Source organism: Bos mutus, chromosome 11 (assembly GCF_027580195.1).
Source record: "Bos mutus isolate GX-2022 chromosome 11, NWIPB_WYAK_1.1, whole genome shotgun sequence".
In the NCBI taxonomy this organism is placed as follows: Eukaryota; Metazoa; Chordata; class Mammalia; order Artiodactyla; family Bovidae; genus Bos; species Bos mutus.
In genome coordinates, this window is record NC_091627.1 from 77,435,122 (window position 1) to 77,459,277 (window position 24,156).

Below are 24,156 nucleotides of genomic sequence, written 5' to 3' on the forward strand. Positions count from 1 at the left end.
GAAAGACACATACATTCTGAGAACCCCTCCACCTGGCCCAGCCCGAGGTCCCTGGAGGAGAACCCATGAGAACAATCTGCACCTCCTAATCTGGAAAACTCAGATTGTGGGGCCAAAGGCTGAGCAGGGGAAGGGGTGGGCAGGGGCCAGGCTGGTAAGCACTGGCCTGAGGGCATCAGCATGAGAGAGAGAAGGGCTGGGGAGGGCAGCTGGAAGCCAGTAGGGAGGCACGCCTGGTGCTCAGAGACCAAAGGTGGGGGCACCAGGCTGAGTCTAGAATGGTAGCTCCCCAGGAACTCTGGGGGCACAAGTGAGGGGCATTTAGGGCAGCTCCTCTCTGAGTTGTGTCCTGGGTTTGCCCCATGTTGAGATGGAGTCCAGGGTTAGGGAATCACTTGTCATATGCAAGAAGGGTGCTCTCGTGCACAGGACACCTGGACACCTTACTTCCAATGGTGATTGTAATATTTCAAGGGAGTTACCCGCCCTCATCCACTGTATCCCTGCCCCCCAACAGCTATCTGCCCAGCCAAATATTTATGAGACTGTTCAGCATTGAAGGACAGTAGAGAGTCTTACAGACAAACAAAAGCTACAAGAGTTTAGCATCATTAAATCAGCCTTGTATGAGATATTAAAGGGGTTTTTCTAAGTGGAAAAGAAAAATCCACAACTTTAAATAGGAAAATTATGAAAGGAGAAAACAAATATACAGTAAATACTTCTAAAGCTAGTAGAAAGGTTAAAAGACAAAAGTAGTAAAATCATCTATAATAAGAGGTTAAGGGACACATAAAAGATATAAAATATGATATCAAAAACATTAAAAGTAGGGGTGGGAGAGGAAAAATGTAAGATTTCTAGAATGGGGTGGAACTTAAGAGATAATCAACTTAAAGTAATCACATATATATTGTTTAATATGAACCTCATGGTAACCACAAGACAACCTGTAATAGATACACATACAAAAAGAGGAGGGAATCCCAACAAAATACTGAAAATAGTCATCAGATAACAAGAGAGCAATAAAAGAAGAAAGTAACAACAACAACAACAAAACCCTACAAAAACTACCAGAAAACAATCATCAAAATGGCAATAAGTACATGAAAAAAAGTAAAAATGTTAGTCACTCAGTCCTGTTGGTTCTTTGCGACCCCATGGACTGTAACCCACCAGGCTTCTCTTTCCATGAGATTCTCCAGGCAAAAATACTGGAGTGGGTTGCTGTTTCCTTCTCCAGGGGATCCAGAATCTTTACCATTTGAGCTACCAGGGAAGCCCCAATAAGTACAAACCTATCAATAATTTTTTAAAATGTAATTGCACTAAATGCTCCAATCAAAAGACAGACTGGCTGAATGGATTTTTTTTTTTTTTTTTAAAGACTCTTAAGTTCAAGCTGTTTTTTTTTTTCTGAAAAATCTCCTCTGGATTGTCTGTTTTTATTGGAAAACAAGCTAACTATATGAGTAAAGGAAATTTTGAAAAAAAAATTAGCCACCATCTTGCCAAACACCATCATGTTTTTCTATTTTCTTCCAGTCTTGGTCTGAGTGGTGGCTTGCTTTCACCACACCGTCCTGTGTCCTACCACACCAGCCTGGTCCTTTGATACATTAAATTGGCTCAGCACCCCTCCCAGATAGACGGACATCCTCTGTCTGCGGCTCCTGGTCCAGGCTCCACCTTCTCCTCCCTGGGGTCTGACCCATGTGGACTGTGCATACTTGCTCTCATGCCCTCTGTCTTTTGGTTGGGTTTGGCCAATGTGTGGGGGGCACCAGCCAGAGCTCCCTAAAGAGGGAGGAGGGTAAAGTTGGGGCATTCATCTATGTTCCTTTGCTAGGACTGCCATAACAGAGTACCATGGGCTGAGTGGCTTAAACAACATAAATATATTTCTGCCAGCTCTGAAGGCTAGAAGTGCAAGATCAAGGTGTCAGGGGTTGGGTTTCTTCTGAGGCCTCTTTCCTTGGCTTGCCTTTCCGCTGTCTTCTCTCTCCGTCTTTCCTCTGTCTTCTCTCTCCGTCTTTCCTCTCTGCACTCCTGTTCCTGGTGTCACATTGTCCAAACTTCCACTTCTCACAAGGTTTCCAGCCAGCTTGGATGAGGGCCCATCCTAATGGCTTCATCTAAACTTAATCAGTGCTGTGAAGGCTCTAGCTCCAAGTACAGTCACATTCTGAGACTCTGCGGGTTAGGGCTTCAACAGGAATTTGGGGTGGGGGGACACAATTCAGCCCATAATGTCTTTCCCTTGACTCCCTCCCTGTGGGGTCACTGAGAGCTGTCTGTGCCCCTCAAACAGAAGCCCACAACTCTCGTCAGGCAGCCTGTTCTGTTCCTGTCCCTTCAGGCCTCGTAGAGTTAATGGTGCTGGGCTGGTACCAGCTCCACTGTTTTCACACACGCAAGGCTGCCCACACCTCTGTAAATAGTCCCTTCATTCAACTCTCTCACATGATCCGTTTTGGGCACGCCATCTGTTTCCTGCCGGGCCCCTGCCTTATATACCAGGTATGGCGGCAGACCCAACAGTGCTCCCGGCAGCTCTGAGAATGTCTGTGGGGGGCGGGAGCCAGCCAGGTGCAGCTGTCCTGTTTCCTCAGCATTGGAATACTCTGCCCTGTCACTCACTAAGGGCATGAAGATGGAAAGTGAGGTACCTCATGCCATGACCCACAAATGCCTTAAACAGAATGTCATGTACTTTTTTTCTGGGGCAGGGGCAGCGGTGCTGCACGGCATGTGAGATCTTAGTTCCCTCACCAAGGATGGAACCTGTGCTCCCTGCAGTGCAAGTGTGGAGTCCTAGCCACTAGACTGCCAGGGAAGTCCCTGTCACACTCTTCTAAGACTCCTGGCCATTGCTTCACGCAGATACCTGTTGGATACCTGAACGTTCTCCTTGGCAGTGCCCTTCCCTTCCAGATGCCAGCCCCAACTCTCAGATTCCTGTTATTTCTTTTTCATGATGCAATTCTGTAGTACCCATCCACACTTTCAGCCCAAACGGGCCATTCCCTGGGGGCTTCACGTTTCACACTCGAGGACATATCCTGGTCCTTGCCAACAGAAGCACTCGTTCTCTGGGGAACTCCGCCACCAACTGTAAACTAACAATTCCCCTTCTGCATTAAGGCTTCGTGGGGCTTCCCTGGTGACTCAGTGGTAAAGAATCCACCTGCCAGCGCAAGAGACTTGGGTTTGATCCTGGGTCGGGAAGATCCCCTAGAGAAGGAAATGGCAACCCACTCCAGCATTCTTGCCTGGGAAATCCCAGGAAATCCCTCCTCCCATGGAGGAGCCTGGCAGGTTATAGTCCATGGGGTCGCAAGAGTCAGAGATGACTTAGCAACTAAACAACAAGGCATCAAGGACTGGAGTTATCCACCAGGTGTAAAAGGGTCTCAGGCCCGCCCATTGATAGGGTCTTCTTATTGGCTACGTGTTGCAATCATCTGGAAACCTACAGAAAATACAGATGCCTGGGCCCCATCTCCACAGGATGTGACTGAGTTGGTCTGGGGTATGATTGGACATAGGAATTTCATGGCCAGAGCTGGGAATCCCTGACCTGCAGTGCTCTGTAGCTTTTTTTAGCAGTGACACTGAGGTTGGTGAAATCTTTCCAAATCAGTCCTTCCCGGAGACTCCAAGGCCGATTCTTGCTATTTGAGGTGATTGTAACACAAGGTATCTTGAAATGCCCTGTGGTCCTAAGAGGAAGCGACCTCCTTTATCCTCAGAACCTTCTGAGGCCTGACACGGAAAGGGCCTTGTCCTCAGCCCTAGAACCCTCCCATCCATCATAACCAGGCTTTCCTGCCCCCAGGTGGGATTCTCACCCCAATCTGCCTCCCACAACAATTTTTTTCGTTTTGACAAGCTCCTCTGTCCATGGGATTTTCCAGACAAGAGTACTGGAGTGGGTTGCCATTGCCTTCTCTGAAAGATACATTAAAAAAAATCATCTAAGAAGACATGTGTAACCCACTGGAAATTTCAAGGCGGTGAGTCACATTCCTGGGCCCCCTCAGATTCTTATGTAAGGTTGAGTCACTTTTTGTGAGGTCCATGCATAGCAAAAGGCAATTGGAAGCCTCCCAAGATATGTGGATGAGTGTGTGTGTGTGTGTGTGTGGTGAGTGTATGAGAAAGAGAGAGGTTATTTGCAGCTTTAAGAGACTGGCAGTAACTCTGAATTAACTTTAGAGATTCGTCAGGAGACACAGATGAAAGATAATCAGGAGATCCTGGAGGTGGTGAAGCCATCAAGGAAATTCCACTTCTGGAACCCCTAGACCTCCTCAGTGGAGTCCCCTGCATCACCATAGGCCTCACTTTTTTTTTTTTTTTTAATAATTTCTTGAGCCACCCTGTCCACTAGCCCCCTGTGGCTGTGGAGCACTTGACATGAGACTTGTCTAGTTTGAGATGTGCTGTAAGCGTCATACACAGATGGGATTTTGAAGACTTAGTATGAGAAAAAGAATATATCTCTTTGAGCATTTTCTATATTAGATGTTGAAATGACAATATTTTGGATATATTGGATTAAAGTTAATTAAAATTAATCTCTGTATCTTTTTTGCTTTCTTTTTGGTGTGGAACATTTTTAAAGTCTCTATTGAATTTGTTACAGTATTGCTTGTTTTATGCTTTGGTTTTTTGGCCATGAGGCACATGGGATCCCGGGTCCCCGCACCTGGGATTGAGCCTGCACCCCTGCATGGGAAGGTGAAGCCTTAACCACTGGACTGCCATGAAAGTCCCCTTCCTGTTTCTTTTTACCTGGGGTCCTGCCCCAAGTATCACCAAAGTGAAAACAAAGGGACAAAGACAACAGAATAGACAACAGTGACTACTTAGGAGTCAAAAATCAGATGGGGAAGGGGGCATGGACTTCACTGGCCAGATAAAGTTGAATCCAACATTGCACTGGATTGGATGGTGCAACCTAAAGTTCATGCCCACCTGGAACCTCAAAATGTGGCGTTATTGAAATAGAATCTTTGCAGATGTAACTGGTTAATTTAAAATGAGATTTAACTGGATTAAAGTGGACCCAAAGTTGAGTGGCTGGTACCCTTGTAAGACCGCATGAAAATCCAGACACAGAAAGAAAGAAGGCAGTGTGTTGAGGGCAGCAGGCCTGAAGGGAGGCAGCCTCATACCAAGGACTAACCAACAGAAGCCACGGAATAAGGAAGGACTCTTCCTGGAGCCTTCAGAGGGAGCGTGGCCCTGCTGCACCTTTATTTTATTTACTTAATTTTTGTCTCTGCCTCACCGCACGGCATGTAGGATCTTAGTTCCTGTGCCCCTTACAGCGGAAGCATGGAGTCAACCACTGGGCTTCCCACTGACCCCTTGATTTTAGACTTCCAACCTCCAGAATTGTGAGAGAATAAATTTCTATTATGTTAAGCCACCCTGCTTGTGGTAGTTTTTTATAGCTGCCCCAGGAAACGAATATACTTAACATGAGAAAAAGAATGTAAAAGGGCACATCGATAATGTTTTTCTGTTGATTAAAAGTTGAAATGATAATATTCATTTGTGTTGATATAAATATATTGGGTTAAATAAAATGTATCATTAACATGAATGTATTTTTCTTTTTTTTAAAAAAGTGGCTATTCGACAATATTAATACAGATGCAACTCTCATCTGTGGCTTGCATCTTATTTCTATTGAACAGCGGTGTTCCAGAGGGAAGGAAACACCGTGTGAGACCCTGGGGTTCTTTATCCGAAGAAGAGAAATTTGGTGAAACTTTGGAACCAGAAGCCACAAAGGTGGGAAGGTCTTTTTTTCACAGAGCCCAACAGGCGAGTCAGCATTTCAGCATGAGGTGAGGCCTGGGGGAGTGTGGAGGGGCTTGGAGGGGATGACAGGAGAGATCAGAGAGTTTCTTCATTTGTAGAATGGGAACTCTGTGCTGCTCCTGGTCGGGAGTGAGGGTGGAGGTGAACTCCTCCTTGGAGGACAATCACCCCTCCGCAAAAGGGGTTCCTGCTCAGGGAAGGCCAAGCAGGCAGAAGGCAGGCCGGTTGAAGGGGTCTCTCTCCCAGGAGCCAGAGCCTCACACGTCTCACTCTTTCAAAGGCGGCGGCCCACAGCCTGGCCACGGCTCTGGAATGCTGCCTGAACACCTGGCTGCAGCCAGTGTGGAGAGGGGTCCTGGGGTTATCCAAACAGCCCACTGGCTCCAGAGGGTGGCAGTCGGGGGACAGAAGGTGGGGAGAAAGAAGCCACCTGGCTTAGCCAGGCCAGACTCTTGTTTTCCTTGGCTGGAGCTGGGATTCCTCCCAAGGTTTCTGCCCTGAGACAGCAGTGAGCTGAGCTGGGTAGCAGCCCAAGGCTCTATTTCACCCTGTCTGGGCAGGAGAGGAACCAAAGATCACCCATGGGATGTGTGAGGTATGCAACTCTCCCTTAAAGAGTGTGCTATGCGATTGGAAGTGAGAGTTCAAGGGGGTAAGGAGTCAACGAGCTGCCAGCCCTCACCCCCAAACAGCCCATTTCCCAGGGTTCTTTGGTTGCAGGCAGCAGGCTGGAGTGCTCCAGTTATTCTGAAGGCTTCAAGGAGGGACCAGAGTGACCTTGAAACTCCTCTCTGGAACCCACCAGAAGTGCCCCCTCACCTCTGCACCACAGCACCCATCATTATTCCTATTGCTGTTACTGTTGCATGACTTTCCTAAAAACTCCCCAGGTGGGTCAAGAGCTCAGGTCACCCAGATTCCCCCACACAGACCACCTGCACTTAACCAAGCCCCTGTATGTCTGCTGTAAGGGACACCTGGGCATCCCTCTTCTGGCCCTGAATTGTCATCCCTGGGGAATTTGTCCTAGCTGAAATGCCAGTTCCCTCCAGGTGGAGTAATACAGCAAGTCATTCTCTCTCCAGGTGTGTCCTGAGTGCCACAAGGCCTCGAGCCAGACCTGGTCCCGGAATGTGACACAGAGGGAGCTGTGCTTTGTAAACCCACGCTGGTGGGAAGTTAACTTTCCCATCTCCCTTTCTGGGCAGCTCTGCACGAGCTCCTGGGGCACAGGGTGGGCGTGGGGTCAGTGCCTGTGCTCAGGCTGCTCACAGGAGCACAAGTTATGACCAGAGAAGTACTGGCCAGGCCAAGGGCTCTGGCTCCCGCCACTGTGTGGGACAGACTCAGCGTGCTGTCAGAGCCAGGGTAAGAGTTGCATTCTGGCCATCCAGGCCCCTGTGCTGGGGTCTGGTGCCTCCGCCTTTCTTAGCAGGGAGCCTACTTTCCTCCTGGGGTCTTCTCCAGCTCTCAGGCTTCTTCTCCCATCTGCTTCTTATCTTTCCCTCCAGTGTTTAGAAAGTGTCATCTTGAGTGGCGTGGGCTGTGAGCAGCTGTGGGAGCAAGGAGAGGTTTGCTGTGAGGTGATGGGGGTCCCCTGGGGCCTGGTTTCAGAGCTCAAAGCTTGTCAGCCTTGCAGGAGCCATCCAAGCTCAGCCACTGCTGCCAGATTCCCACTCCCTGGACCCCATAAACCCACCTCTACCTCACCTTGGGGAAGTCGAGATTCATAGTTTTGATAGATTAAGGAGAGATGAGATGTTTTCTTTGTCCCTCGACTACCCACCCCCCAACCAGCACATTTTCAAACAGGAAATCAAGGGACACCCACTCTGTTTTTCTTGGGCAGAGCGAGACCAGAAGACTGACTCCATCTGTTTTAGGATGTTGACCCCCTGGCTGCGCTGTTCAGACAGCGGTCCTACTGGGGCAGCCCTGGATCTGGGGTTTGCCCTTTCATGGGATGCACAGATTTTAAAAACTAGTTGCCCTGGGGTGACAGAGACCCCCCTCCCCCACCTGCTTTCTCTCAGAGCCTTGAAGGACCCAAATCACCAGCTCCTAGTCTCCTAGTCATTGTCCAGTTCTCGACAGTTGAAAGGAACAAATGGACTTTAACTCCAGCAATGGGGGTATGAGTAGAATGGGATGGGGTGTCTTGACACTGGGGGCCCAGGAGCTGCTGATGGAGCTCCCTGCACCCCCAGCAAGTTATTCACAGTTCAGCGCCTTCCTGTGGGCTTTGCTTGGTACCTGGTGGAGGCAGAACAGGGAGACTGATGTTTCCTCCATATCTTTCTAGTCTTATGATTCTTATAATCAGACCTGGAAAAAACATCTTTTTCTTTCTTCATTTCTTTGAGAAAGCAAGATTGGCTTAAACACAAAGTGATCACTGGGGCTTTTGGAAAGCAGAAAGAAGAGAGAGCTGGCCTTTTGAGAATAATTCTTCATTTCCCCTGCTCCATCTCCCTATCCCACCCTCGTGGCTCCCGCCCCTGCCTCATCAGGAGAAATGCCCCTGCTGAGGTCTTGCCTCTGGAGGAGACGGGAGACCAGGTAACTATCCCTGGCCCCTGCCCCACAGCATCAGAAGCGTATTCCCTAAGAGCCCAACCGCTTACAGAGACTCAGAAAACCTTGGCCAACCTCTTGGCCCAGCCGCTGGCCTCAAAACTAGGCTACGTGGCCCGTCCAGGACGCCCATAAATCCCCCAGTCGGCAAAAAAGTTGCACTCTGGAGCCTGCTCGCCCCTTTGCTCATAGGCCTGGCTGCAGGCCCTGAGCTGTCCTCGGCCAGTCTAGAAATCAGTGTAAATAAGCACATTTATCTGGGGCAGACCTCATTCTCTAGGGACTAGTACCCCCTCAGAGGCATCAATAATCAAAAATGTCCAATGTACCCTTCGGGGGCCACAGCTCTTCCCCACCAGACAGTTGATATTTAACTGATGTCTGCTGTTCTGCACAGGGTTTTCTTTAACATGTCACAGGGTATCAGTAGAGTTCTGGGCTTCCCGGGTGGTGCAGGGGTAGAGAATCCACCTGCCAATGCAGGAGATGCAAGAGGTACAGATCCTTGGGTTGAAAAGATCCCCTAGGGAGGAAATGGCAATCCACTCCAGTATTCTTGCCTGGAAAATTCCATGGAGAGAGAAGCCTGGCGGGCTAGAGTTCATGGGGTCACAAAGAGTCAGACAAAATTCCAGCGAAAGAGTTCCAGCGAAGTGTTAACTCTTTTGTGCCCAGGGCAGAGAGTGGTGGCTCTCCTAATACCTACTGAACCTGTTATAAGCCCCCCAGAGGGTAGATGCACATATACCACACATCAAAAACTCAAATGCCCTGCCTTCTCTGCAGCCAGAACCAAGCACAGCTTGCAGATGGGTATTCTGGGAATTGAGGTAAGCTGGGAGTGGTGTGCCGCTCACAACTGCTTCAAGTCTGGGAGGGAAGAAGGAACTTTTGTCTCGAGGGCTGCAGAAACAGTGTAGCAGCCTCAGGGATGTGAGATGTCACCATGAGAGGTGGCAAGAGTTGGCAGCTCGGGTGGGATTTGGGGCCCCAGCAGGACCACGCAGCAGGTGTGGGGCAGATGAAGCTGACATCTCATGAAGTAAGTCTTCAGATGCTGGGCATGCTGTGCAGGTGGCAGGGAAAAGCATGAGAGTCCTAGACACAGCCCAGGCTGCCCCAGGTAGCTCAGGAGCATCAGGAGGGAGGCTATGGGCCAGACTGGCCCATCCCAGCTCCTCCGGCTACCCGGCCTCAGGCCATCGTCCTTGCCTCAGTTTCCTTATCCATGGCAGGGGGATGGTGATGCTGAAGAAAAGATAGAAACACAAAGGCTGTGGAAAATGCTTAGTGCAAGAAAGGAGACTACGGAGGAGGGGTGACTGCTATGGGGCCCCCAGCCAAGTCTCACCAGCTGAGTTCCATCTTGGGCTTAGGAGCCAGCAGGTTTATAACCACAATCTCAAGATGGCTCTGGAACCACAATGCCCAACAGGCGAGCACACAGCCTGTTTTTTGTCTGTTGGCCAGGGGCCGCTCTGCTTCCTGGGGTGGAGGGGGAAGAGGGATCTCAGGAGCTATTGGTGGACTGATATTGCCAGAGAAATCTGGCTGGCCTCTCCCCCTCACCCCACTCCTTCCCACTCGTGTGTTTGGGATTAACATGTATCCCTTGACCCTATTCATTTTTCTACGAGATGGAAACTTGGCCGGCTACCAGGCCTGGATGTGCTCACGGTGTGGCTGGGCTCCAGCCAAGCCCACGGTAATTGTGATCACATGTGAGGCTTTCTCTGGGCGCTGGGGCCCTGGGAGATGCACAGCTGCCAGAAGGAAGGGTTGGGGCCCTTAGCAGTGTGCTGATGGTGTGGCCTCGGGCCTCTGCCCTCACCTCTCTGGCCCTCCGTTTCCTCATTCATAAAATGGAAGGATTGGCTCATGGGACCTCTGAGAATCTAAGATCTCAGGGGATGTGGACCGGCTTTCGGCTTCCCAGCCCTGGCCTGGCCTTCCACGTACAGAGAGGGAGACCTTGGCCAGGGTGAGATTGAGGGTGCTTACAGAAGGGTCTGGAAGGAGAGACTGAGAGTATCCTAGACAGTCTTCACCAGCTGCCCCATGGCACAAGGGCAAACCTAATACCCTTTCCCCATTAGTCTAGGGGCTGGGGCTGCTGCCCGGCATGATTGAATCTATACTCTGGAGTAAGATATCATATTGAGAGGATTGTTGTGGCTTTTACTATTCACCTTGGAGGTTCAGAAAGCCTGAGAATAAGGAGCAGTTGAATAGCTTGGCTAATGGGTACAGCCAAGAACAAGGGTAACATTCTGAACCCCTGGTCTGAGTAGAAGTGGTGAGGAGGTGAGTTTCTCTACCTTCACATAATCCCTGGGCCTTCTCCTCTCCCCACTTTCTGCTTACAGATGTCCCCCCTCACTTCTCCCTTTGTCTTTCTCTCTCTGATTTCTTCTTCCTGTTGCCTTTTTCTTTTCTCCTTATTTCTTCCTTCCTCCTTTGTAGTAAAAGAAGCCAAATGACTCCTTGGAAAGAGGATGGCTCAATAGTCAGGTGGCTTTGAGCCTCAGGCTATGAACCTGGGAGAATGCTATCCTCACTTTGGCATTGTTGGGAAGATTAAAGAGGATAATCTATAAAACAGCTTCAGGCAGTACATAGAAAAGTGTCAATAAAGGCAGCAAATACTATGATTTCCCCAAAATATCAACTGCAATGTGTCTTCAAAGATTATTTGTACTTGATTAACTTCTGTTCTGATTGTTCATACAAATCAGGTAATGTAAACTTGTTTTGCTCCTTGCTCTTATAAAATGGAATGGCCATATTCAAAGAGAATGCTCTAGACTTCGTGGCTTCTGGCTTTTTCCTGTGTGTCAGCAGTCCTGGAGGGAAAGAAGACTCTCCCTGGAGCTGGCCCTTTTGACCATGATTCTCTTGGATCTCAGGATGGATGAAGGCGGGGCAGAGGGATTCTCCTGTCTGGAAGAAGTCTCAAAGGAGAGTTTTGATGTTAATCTAGTGGTTTCAATGTCACACACCTGAGAAGGCTCCTACCAAACTAACAAAAACAAACCTAAGGGCCATTTTGTCACTTTATATATTAAAAAAACAAATTTCACTTTCTAGGAGAAAACTTTTACATTCCAGAGGGATTCCCCCCACCCCGACACGACACACACATCATTTTACATAGCTTCATTATCTGTGCCAGTCAGGGTTCTGTCAGAGAAATGGAAACCACTCCAGATATCCCAAATACACAGGATTTAAAAACCTGTGTATTATGGGATTTAGGTGAGAGGGCTGGGTGAGGGAAGGTCAGGGAAGCCGTCAGACCCCATAAAACTGGGAAGTGCCAGGTCTGCAGAGATCACCCAAGCCACCTGCAGCAGTGCTGTGGACAGCTTCCGGGAGCTTGCCTGGAGGCCACAGTCAACCTCACGCCTGTCCAGGCCAATTCATAGAAGGTGGACTCTCCTGTCTTTGGTCTAGGAAATCTTGTATTAGTGACTCTATTGCCAGGAACTTACTGAGAACTGTGCTTGCAAGGAAGGTGGGAAACTGTAGACCCCAGGGCTCTCAGCTGGCGGCCGAGGAACGTGGAGTCGTGTGGGGGTGCTGCAGTCCTGGCCAGGCTAGAGGACCAGCACCCCTTCAGCGCATGCTTTCCTGTCCGCTCGGCCAAGTGGCCGCTCCTATTTCCTCGGCCGCACTTGGCAGGGACAAGGTGTTCATGAGCCACTGTGTCCAGGGAAGCGGGGAAAGGGCACAAGAATAGAAAAGTCCTAGAGGCATTTTACAACATGTAGAGACATGAATAAAGGCAGTTAAAAAATAGTTGTCTTTGCCAAGGGCACATTATGAAGTCCTGGACTCATGGGGAGAGGAGGGGATTGGATGTCTAGAGCAAACAGCTGTAGGGGACCCTGGGGAAGCCACTCCTTCCTGTGTCCTCTGCTTCTTCATCTGTTAAGTGAGTTGGCTAAAAGCAAAACCTTAACCTTCTGTGATGCTCTGATTTGTTAATCTGGGTGAACAGAGATATGATGCGCTTGGCATTATTAGGACATGACTCTTCCTGTCTCCTCTCCTGCTCCCCTGGATTCTTCCCTCCGCCTCTGAAAGGATGCTCAGGACTCTGTGTCCTTTGGAGACAGACAACCAAAGGGAACTCTTTCCATGACCTTATCATGAATTCTCTTAAAATACTGTTCCATCTTGATCTTAACTTATACCTTTTTTTTTTTTTTTGGAGGGAAAGGGAAAAAAATTTTAATTCAAGTAAAGTTGACTTACAATACTATGTTAACTCCAGGTGCACATTATAGTAATTCAGCATTTCTATACATAACAAAATGATCATGATGATAAATCTAGTTACCATCTGTCACCATAGAAAGATATTATAATATCATTGACTATATCCCCCTGTTGTATATTTCATCCCCATGACTCATTTATTTGTAATTGGAAGCTTGTGCCTCTTAATCTCCCTCTCTACTTCACTCATTTCCCTACTCTTTCTCCCCTTTGGCGACCACCTGTTTGTTCTCTGTATCTGTGAATCTGTTTTTGTTTCATTATATTTGTTCATTTGGCTTGTTGTTCAGATTTCACATATAAGTGAAATCATATGATATTTGTCTTTCTCTGATTTATTTCACTTAGCATAATACCCTCTAGATCCATCCATGTTGTCACAAATGGCAAGATTTCATTCTTTCTTATGATTGAGTGGGCTTCCGTGGTAGATGATAAAGAATCTGCCTGCAATTCAGGAGACCCCAATTCGATTCCTGGGTCAGAAAGATCCTGGGGAGAAGGGATAGGCTACCCACTCCCGTATTCTTGGGCTTCCTTGATGGCTCAGACGGTAAAGAATATGCCTGCAATGCGGAAAACCTGAGTTTGATCCCTTGGTTGGGAAGATCCCCTGGAGAAGGGAATGGCTACTCACTCCAGTATTCTGGCCTGGAGAATTTCATGGACTGTATATTCCATCGGGTTGCAAAGAGCTGGACACGCCTGAATGGCTTTCACTTTCATTTTTTTACGACTGAATAGTTTTCTGTTGGGCTTCCCAGTTGGTGCAGTGGTGAAGAACTGCCTGTGAATGCAGGAGACTCAAGAGATGTTATATATCACATCTTTTTAGTCTTGAGGCCTCTTGAAAGCATCTTGTGTTGATGCTGAATAGTAGGACACTGGGGTGCACGTTGTCTTGGCTTGCAGGTCTCAGGTCTTAGAAGAAAAAGGTGCAAGGGTCCACTCCCTGGTTGGATGTTGAGGTCCTTTAATGGACTGGAACCTGGTGGTCCAGAGTCGACCGATAAGAAAGTAAAGGAGAGAGAAAGAGGCTGACATTCCTTGGTTTACACAGAAAGCCAGTAAAGCCCCTGACACAGGGCTTGATCTGTTCATGGAGGCCTCAGGCGCCCTCTTGATGGGATGAAGGCGCACAGTGCCTTCTTGAGAGGGTCTTAGAAGCCCAGGCAGGAAAGTGGACTCAGAGAGCCTCTGTGCTCCAAAGAAATAGCCTGACAGAGAGAAAGAGAGAGAAAGAAAGATAAAGAAAGACACGGGGACCAAAGCTCTGATGGAGCAAAGGTGTTTTATTCAACATTGTGTAGGTATTTATACTGTCTTACAAGATAGCTATTTTCAGCAGAGATAAAATCAAAACTTACAAGTTATCAAGGAAACATGAGGTCATCCACATGAAAGAGAGAGGGTTGTAAATAATCACTTTTACCATATGGTTCATAAGAAGGAAGAGGGTACTTATCACTGTATAGAAAAACTAACGAAGGAAATGCCTGGATTCCTCAGCCCCTGGGAGAGGCTTGCCTCTCCTCTTAATTCCCGAATATTCAGGAATTAATAATGAACAGAGAATTCCTGACAGATCCAAAACAGCACACAGGAAGCCTCCTGTTAGATGCTTCCTGACAGGCGGGGAATGAGGTGTATGCTTATGTGGCCTTTATGTCAGCACAGGAAAAGTGTCTTGCCAAGGGGCCCTGCTGCCCGGGACCTATATTTTGAGCAATATGCTTGTATTAGTTTCTTAGACTGCTGTAACAAATTACCACAAACTTGGTGGCTTGCAATAACAAATTCATTTAGTTGTGGAGGCTCAAGTTCTGAAATGAAGGTGTCGTCAGGGCTGCACTCCCTCCAGGTGCCGTAGGGACAGTTCTTGGGTCCTCTAGCTTCTGGCGGTGCCAGCTATTTCTTGGCTGTGGCCGCATGATACCAGCCTCCCCCTCCATCTTCCCACAGCCTCCTCTCTACACATCTCTTAGAAGGACATGTTTTTAAATTTAGGACCCGTTTGAATAATCCAGGATAATTTTATCTCAACCATATCTATTAATACAAAGACCTTTTTTTCCCAAATAGTCACATTCACAGGTTCTGATGATTAGGACACAGCTGTATCTTTTTTTCAGATTCACAGATTGACCTACAGTAGTGCTTCCTCTCTTCCCCAGGTGATTGGATGAGACGTGGGCACCTGAGCTCCAGACAGCCAATCCATAGGCTGACCTGCCCACCTCAGTGTGGTCCAGATTGAGGATGGGAGCCAGCTAATCAAGGTGATACTTTCTGGAATTGGAACAGGGGAAACATGGAGAGGTTGAGCTGGTTAACAGCTGGGCCAGAAGGTGAAAGGGTGCCATAGGTTGATGCCTGGGGCCAGCAGAAATAGTGAGGGAGCAGGTGCCAGAAGTAAAGAGAAATAAAGCAATTAGCAGAGAGGAGGATGGAACAGACACAGAGGGGGAAGATGTGCCATGAGGGAGACCTTGCAGCTCAGCGGAGAGACAGAGGAAGACCTTCTGCTTCTGGGGACTGCTTTGGTTCCTGGCAGCCTTTCAGATGCAGGGTGAAGCCTGAAAAAGAGAACTCTTTCCCTGGGGCACTGGCAGGATTATTTTCCCTTGGGACCTGACAAGAGCCTGAATGATGGTGGACATTCCTCTTCCTGTAGGTGGAAGCTGAGGTTCCCATGGAAGGCTCTTTGTGACGATGTGATGAAGCATCCCTCCCATGCTCCTTAGTGATGTCACATCACTGCTTTTCTCATCAAGAAGTGATGTCCTCTCTCCTCTCCTGGAATCCCAGCTTGGAGACGTGCCCTGTTTTGGCCAGTGGGCCATTCGCAAATGTGATGCAAGCAGAGGCTTGAAACCCTCCTTTGTGTGAGGTTTGCCCTCTCTCTGTTGTGGTTGGAGTGGAAACGAGGATGTGAGCGAGCCTGAGCTCATCTCCTGAAGAGCCCACATGGAAAACCGAAGCATCCCAGCCTGAAGATTGACAACTGCTAGTTGCGTGTGTGAAGACATCTGAGCCTATCCAGCCCGAATCAGACCACCAGATGACTGCAGCTGTGTGAGAGACCCCAGGCAATACCACCAGCAGGGTTCCCAATGAACCCAGCCACATTGTTGACCAGTAAAATCATGAGCCAGGAAAATGGTTGTCATTTTAAGCCACTAAATTTGGGGTAGTTCACTGCAGAGAATGGCAGATACCTGAAATACAGTCCCTATGTAGCCAAGCCTCCCACACCCCCAAGCATAGAGTCAGCCCCTGAGGGCAGACTCCTGGTGACTCTTAGGAGTGTGTGACAGAAGCTGTGGTCTCCCATAACCGTCATGCCCTTTATCTTTTTAGTAATGGAACTTTTTAGTAATGGCACAAGTCCACCCAACTAAGAACCATCTTTCCTGGTCTTCTTTGCCACTAAGTGTGACCACATTTTTCACCAGTGGAATGGAATGAAAGGGATGTGTGAAATTTTGGCATTACTTTTTTTTTTTAATTGAAGTACAGTTTATTTATAATGTGTTAATTTCTGCTGTATAGCAAAATGATTCTGTTGTACAAGATATATATGTATATATATTTACATACATAACTCTTTTGTATATCTTTTCCATTATGGGTATCACAGGATATAGAATATGGTTTCCTGTGCTAAACAGTAGGACTTTGTTGTCTATCCATCCTATATATACTAGTTTGCTGCTGATGCTAAGTCACGTCAGTCGTGTCCGACTCTGTGCAACCCCATAGACAGCAGCCCACCAGGCTCCCCCGTCCCTGGGATTCTCCAGGCAAGAACACTGGAGTGGGTCGCCAGTGCCTTCTCCATATACTAGTTTACATCTGCTAATTCCAAACTCCTAGTCCTTCCCTCCCTGACCTCTCCTCCCCCTTGGACTGCATTCCTTTAAAAACATTTTTTTTGCCCTACACTTCTTTGTTTCCCCCTTGCTACCGGCAGGAATGCAGAGCTGGGGCCAGCACGGGTGGATAGTGTTCTCTGGAGCAGGGCTCCTCAAAGTGTGGGCCACAGACTGGCTGCTTGATACAGTCCATGACAAGGTGAGTGCAGAAACTGGGATCAAGTGTTGACAGATTTTTATAGCAAATCGACAAATTAATGTTAGTTGAATATAATAGTAGAAACTGAGGCTTTAAAAATGTGTGCAGGATTTTTTTTTTGCTAAGTTTTGTATTGTGTTTAACCAAAGTTATGATTTATAGTAAGATTGGGCAAAAAAAAAATCTGACTCTTCCCCACTGAGAGCCTGGGAAGCACTGTTCTATGAGATGTCAAGTTAACGACCACCCTGGATCTTAAAAGTGGCCAGAACCTGGTCAGGACCGCTCCCTTGGCCTGTCTTTTTCATTTATCTCCGAATGTTACCTTTTGCCACAAGGCAGGACACCTGGCAGCTTGGAGCTCCACAATCTAGCTTTTCAGTCTCGCAGCTGAAAAGGACAGAGGCCGCTTCCCCATAGCTCCAGTTAGAAAACTTCTGGAGAGGGACACGACCAGGTCAGTCAGTCACCCACCTCACAATTAATCCCTATGACAGGGAGGCAAGACCATGTGAAATGGCAGCTCCCATTGGACCACACCGGTGAGTGTTAGGAGCAGTTTACAAAACGCAGGGGTGCGGGCGCTGCTTTTCCTAGGAGAAGGCAAGGACCAGGCAGACGAGGAACACGTCCTCCACAGGGAACTTACAGCTCTCCACCCACTCTTGTCTCTTGTCTCCCAACCTCCCAAACACATTCCCACCAGGAACAGCCCTCCGGCTCCTACACCAGGAACAAAGGAGGTGGGAGATTAGTGTGAGGGAGAGCAGAGGAAGGAGGAAGCAGCCTGCGCGTGTCCGGAGGGGAACGAGATCAGCTCCACTGGGTGAGTCGAATACAGCTCAGAATGGCTAGCGGGTGCAGAAGACGTGAGGCTGGAAACCACATCCTGAAGGGGGTTGGTCCTCAGGGAGTCCCCAGCTGCTGTAATTTAAACCGATGACTGGCTGCTGAACCAAAAGTTGAAAAGGGATAAGGCTGGAGGCTGCGAGGTCAGTGAGGAGGCCGTTGGAGCCATCCAAGCAACAAATGATGGCGGCCTGAGGAGTAAGGTGGTGCAGAGGAACAAGACAAGTACATTCAAGAAACATTTAGGAGGGAAAATGGACTGGCTTCGTGGATGAGTTCATTGAAGGGGGGAGTCCTGGATGACACGTGGGGATGATGATGCCATTCATTAAGGCAGAACACCTGGGTAGAAAAGGGGCATGGGGAAGCCAAGCTGGCTGGCTTCTGCTTCTGTCTTGAACACGCTGGGTTGGAGGTGCCAGGGATTTTCAGATTCTCTTACTTTTTGCTTAAACCATGCCTGCAGTCTCTTAACTGGTTGCTCTTTGTGTTTTCCTCCTTTTAAGGGATCTGAGCAGGTTAATGTCCCAGGTGATATCCCTGCCATGGTCACAGGCTTCAGTGGTTTCCTATTTTCCCTAGACTCTCATCTAAGCTCTTTACCCTGGTACCCGAGGCCCCTAAGATCTGATCCCTGCTTCTACCTCTTCCTTCCGAGGCTACATCACCTCTTCCTGGGCCTGTGTTCTGGCTACACTGAATCACCAACTTTCCCCAAGCCTTAGGTCACACAGTTCTCCCAGCCTGGAGTGCCCCTTCTCATGGATACATATGAAAAACTCCACTCATCCTTCCAAGTCAAGTTCACATGCTACCTCTTCCATGAGGTGATCCTTGGTTCCCCATATGGGAAGATAATCCCCCACTTTCTGAATTGCCGCTGCATCTTCTCTAAACCCCTGTCATCTTTCTCTCATGTCCTGTATGCATGACAAATAGAAGTAAGACAGTAATATAAGTAAGACAAATATAAGTAAGACAGTAGTTGATGGGCCTGGTATCGAAGTGTGTGGGGACATGGGTTATTTTTGTTTGTTTATGAAGCATCTGTTCTCCAGTTTCTGCTGTTTCTGGAACAGGGCTGACTGCTCCCACCCATGGCAAATGCCCAGGCCCTGTGAATTAGGAATTAGCTCATTTCATTCTCTGACTGCAGTGATGAGTTCAAGACTGAACTCAATTCAACAGAAGCCCAGGCAGGACTTTGGAGGGAAAGGGCAGAGGGAGCCTAAGAAAGGGAAATTAGGGGAGGAAGAGCTCACTGTTCATGCAGTATTGAACTGGAAGATGAGATTCTGGGCCAATCTACAGCCACTTTACCTCCACCAAAGGAGCACTCACTCAGGAATGGAGCCCGTCAGAGGAAGACGGGCTTGAGAGGTGTTCTTGATGCCGTGTGCACACCTGGATCAAGCGACCCTTGTACCTTTTTAGTTATTTTAGCCGACAAATTCCTTTCTATGCTTAAGACAGTTTAAATTAGGTTTCTATCACTGGCAGACAAAATGATTTAACTACTATAAGATGCTCAAAGCACTTGTATGTATGTATGAATGAATGAATGAGTAGGTGACTTAAGGTCTCTTCCCTTCTACTACAGGAATACTCCTTTGGGAATCGAATGTCACAGCATTATTTGTAAGGATTTACTCAAGGAATTATCCAGTTTAAGTACCAAGTGTATTCACGATCTACAGGTGCCTCCCTGTATGAGCCTTAGCAGGAGGAAAAGCCGGGCATGTTTCTGACCTCAAGGAGCCAGTGCTGAGTGTTCAGTTGCTCAGTCGTGTCCAATTCTTTGTGACCCCATGGACTGTAGCCCAGCAGGCTCCTTGGTCCATGGGGTTTTCTGGCAAGAATACTGGAGTGGGTTGCCATTTCCTCTCCCAGGGGTTCTTCCTGACCCAGGAATCTAACTGGTGTCTCCTGCATTGGCAGGTGGATTCTTTACCACCTGGAAGCCACAGGGAGTCAGCCACACATGCTTTCTGCAGTGTACGTAGAGCAGTAATGTTGTTTGCACTTCCTCGTCCCACCTGCTCCAGGAGGGCAGCCATTCTGTCCCAGTCACAGCGGTACCCCTGGCACCTAGACTTGTACCAGGACACAGTGAGCTCTCAGCGTTTGTGCTGATGAATGAGTGAAACACACCTGTTGAATGAATGAGAAAACAAATCAGAAAGGAACGTCATGGAGACTGGACCCCAAAGAGGATCTGCGAGCTACCCAAGCCAGGCTCCTAGGACTGGGCCTCGCACCTGTCTACTGACCCTCTGCCCACTGATCCTTCCAATACACGATGGGAGGGCTGCAGAAAGGGCCAAAGGGCTGTTCTGGGAAGAACTGAGAAGACATCAAGAAAACAACGATGTGAGGATTCTGGGAACATAGTGGTGATATTGGCAACAGCAGCGTACACTGTTGTTTTGCTTTTACACCTTTACTGAGATATAATTCATATGCCATATAGTTCACCCATTTAAAGTGTACAATTCAGCAATTTTCAGTATGTCCACAAAATTCTGTAACCATCACCACAGTCAATTTTAGAACATTTTTGTCACCCTCAATAGAAACACCGTTCCTATTAGTATTCATTCCCCGTTTTCCTCCAAACCACGCCCTTCCTCCCAGTCCTAGGCAACCACTAGGGCTACATTCTCTCTCTAAAGATTTGTCTGATCAGTATTTGGTCCTTGGTGACCAGCTCTTTGCACTTAGCATAATATTTCAAGATTCATCCATGATGCAGCATATATCAGTGCTTCCTTGTTTTTTATTGATGAATACAATATATGGGTATAGCACATTTAATTTATTCATTTAGCCATTGAAGGACATTTGGGTCGTTTCCATTTTGGGGCTGTAACAAATACTGCAATTATGATATTTTTATTAGACATATGTTTTCATTTCTCTTGAGCATTATCCTGGATGGAATTTCTGGGACATAAGGAAACTTCATGTTCACAATTCAAGGAACCGACAAACTGTTTTCTAAAGCAGCGGCCCCTGACCTTTTTGGCACCAAGAACCAGTTTCATGGAAGACAATGCAACCAATGGTTCGGGCAGTAATGCAAGCAATGGGGAGTGATGGGGAGCGGCAGATGAAGCTTCACTTGCTTGCCTGCCGGCCGCTCACCTCCAGCTGTACCAATCCACAGTCAGGAGGTTGAGGACCCCCTTTCTAGAGTGACTGCACCATTTTACATTCCCTCCAGCTATATTTGAGGATTCTACACCCTTGCTAACACTCATTTATCCATTTTTTTTATTATGCCCTTCCTAGTGGGTATCTCATCTGGTTTTGTGCTTTTATTTGTTTTTATTTTAAACTTTTTATTTCGTATTGGGGTATAGCTGGTTAGCAATGTTGTGATGGTTTCAGGTGAACAGCAAAGGCACTCAGCCATGTATATATATCATTTGGTTTTGTGGTTTTGATTTGCATTTACCGTGTTGGAGAAGACTCTTGAGAGTCCCTTGGACTGCAAGGAGATGCAACCAGTCCATTCTGAAGGAGATCAGCCCTGGGATTTCTTTGGAAGGAATGATGCTGAAGCTGAAACTCCAGTACTTTGGCCACCTCATGCGAAGAGTTGACTCATTGGAAAAGACTCTGATGCTGGGAGGGATTGGGGGCAAGAGGAGAAGAGGAAGACAGAGGATGAGATGGCTGGATGGCATCACCGACTCGATGGACGTGAGTTTGAGTCAACTCCAGGAGTTGGTGATGGACAGGGAGGCCTGGTGTGCTGCGATACATGGGGTTGGAAAGAGTCAGACACGACTGAGCGACTGAACTGAACTGAACTGAACTGAATGCCTAATGATGCTGGGCATCTTTTCATGTATTCATCGTCTACTTGCATATCTTCTCTGAAGAAATATCTGTTTTGATCCTTTGCCCATTTTTATGTTGGGCTTTTTATCTTTTTATTATTGAATTGCAAGAGTTCTTTATGTATTCTGGATACAAGCCCTTTGTCAGAGATATGCTTTCTGCATATTTTATCTTATTCTGTGGGTAGTCTTTTCATTTTCTCAGTGGTATCATTTGCAGCACAGTTAAAAAATTTTTAGCATATTACAAAAATAATTTTATTGAGGTATGATTTATATACCACAAATTGCACCATTTTTAAGCTCACAATTCAGTGATTTTTAGTAAATTTACAGAGTTGTGCATCACTATAACCATCATCTAATTTAGTGTTAGAACATGTCTATCACCCTCTAGAAAGCTATTGGGCCATTTCCAGTTAATTGCTGTTAAACTACCAGTCCCAGCTAGCCAAAAGATTTGCCTGTTTGGATATGTTGGTATAAGTGGAATCATACAATACGTGTTCTTTTATGTATGGCTTCTTTCACTTAGCATAAAATTTTGAGGTTTACCCATGTTATAACTTGTGTCAGTAGCTCATTACTTTTTCGTTGCTGACTAGTATTCCATTGTTATCTATTCATTAGTTGATGAACATTTGAGTTATTTTTAGTTTGGAACTATTATGAATAACACTGCTATGATTCAATGTAATTGTCTTAGCTCTGGTTTCTTTTTTGGCGGGGTCTGTTCTGGGTCTTTAGTTTGCAGCTATTATGAATAACACTGCTATGATTCAGTGTAATTGTCTTAGCTCTGGCTTCTTTTGGGGGGGTCTCTGTTCTGGGTCTTTAGTTTGCAGCTATTATGAATAACACTGCTATGATTCAATGTATCTGTCTTAGCTCCAGCTTCTTTTTTGGGGGGCTGTTCTGGGTCTTCATTGAGGCACTTGAGCTCCTCTAGTTGCAGCGCCTGGCTTTGTTGCTCCAAGGCAGGTGGGATCTTAGTTTCCCATCCGGGATTGAGCCTACGTTCCCTGCATTGGAAGGTGGATTCTCAACCACTCGACCACCAGGGAAGTCCCAGTTCGGGCTTCTATAACCAAATACCATAGACTGGGTGGCTTAAACAACACATAGGTATTTCTCATAGCTCAGGAGCCTAGGAAGTCCAAGCTCCAGGTGCTGACAGATTCAGTTCCTGGTGAAGGCTCTCTTCTTGGCATGTAGGCATCTGCCTTCTTCCTGCCTCCTCATGTGGCAGAGTGACTGGTCTCTCTTGCTCTTTTTATAAGGACACTAATCCCACTTAAATTGAAGAAAGTAGGGAAAACCACTAGACCATTCAGGTATGACCTAAATCAAATCCCTTATGATTATACAGTGGAAGTGAGAGATAGATTTAAGGGCCTAGATCTGATAGACAGAGTGCCTGATGAACTATGGAATGAGGTTCGTGACATTGTACAGGAGACAGGGATCAAGACTATCCCCATGGAAAAGAAATGCAAAAAAGCAAAATGGCTGTCTGGGGAGGCCTTACAAATAGCTGTGAAAAGAAGAGAAGCGAAAAGCAAAGGAGAAAAGGAAAGATATAAGCATCTGAATGCAGAGTTCCAAAGAATAGCAAGGAGAGATAAGAAAGCCTTCCTCAGCGATGAATGCAAAGAAATAGAGGAAAACAACAGAATGGGAAAGACTAGAGATCTCTTCAAAAAAATTAGAGATACCAAGGGAACATTTCATGCAAAGATGGGCTCGATAAAGGACAGAAATGGTATGGACCTAACAGAAGCAGAAGATATTAAGAAGAGGTGGCAAGAATACACAGAAGAACTGTACAAAAAAGATCTTCACGACTCAGATAATCATGATGATGTGATCATTGACCTAGAGCCAGACATCCTGGAATGTGAAGTCAAGTGGGCCTTAGAAAGCATCACTACAAACAAAGCTAGTGGAGGTGATGGAATTCCAGTTGAGCTGTTTCAAATCCCGAAAGATGATGCTGTGAAAGTGCTGCACTCAATAGGCCAGCAAATTTGGAAAACTCAGCAGTGGCCACAGGACTGGAAAAGGTCAGTTTTCATTCCAATCCCAAAGAAAGGCAATGCCAAAGAATGCTCAAACTACCACACAATTGCACTCATCTCACACGCTAGTAAAGTAATGCTCAAAATTCTCCAAGCCAGGCTTCAGCAATATGTGAACCGTGAACTTCCTGATGTTCAAGCTGGTTTTAGAAAAGCCAGAGGAACCAGATATCAAATTGCCAACATCCGCTGGATCATCAAAAAAACAAGAGAGTTCCAGAAAAACATCTATTTCTGCTTTATTGACTATGCCAAAGCCTTTGCCTGTGTGGATCACAATAAACTGTGGAAAATTATGAAAGAGATGAACATACCAGACCACCTGACCTGCCTCTTGAGAAATCTGTATGCAGGTCAGGAAGCAACAGTTAGAACTGGACATGGAACAACAGACTGGTTCCAAATAGGAAAAGGAGTACGTCAAGGCTGTATATTGTCACCCTGTTTATTTAACTTCTATGCAGAGTACATCATGAGAAATGCTGGACTGGAAGAAGCACAAGCTGGAATCAAGATTGCTGGGAGAAACATCAATAACCTCAGATATGCAGATGACACCACCCTTATGGCAGAAAGTGAAGAGGAACTCAAAAGCCTCTTGATGAAAGTGAAAGTGG

At 47.0% G+C, this 24,156-nt stretch overlaps 1 long non-coding RNA gene across 1 annotated transcript; it reads left to right on the forward strand.

Annotated features, from left to right (window-relative positions):
* Positions 1-16,250: 16,250 nt before the first annotated feature.
* LOC138989995 (uncharacterized) lies at positions 16,251-22,968 on the forward strand. The gene is made up of 3 exons (XR_011466187.1): positions 16,251-16,767; positions 17,474-17,593; positions 19,217-22,968. It is a non-coding gene; the product is annotated as an uncharacterized lncRNA (long non-coding RNA).
* The last annotated feature ends 1,188 nt before the right edge of the window (positions 22,969-24,156 follow it).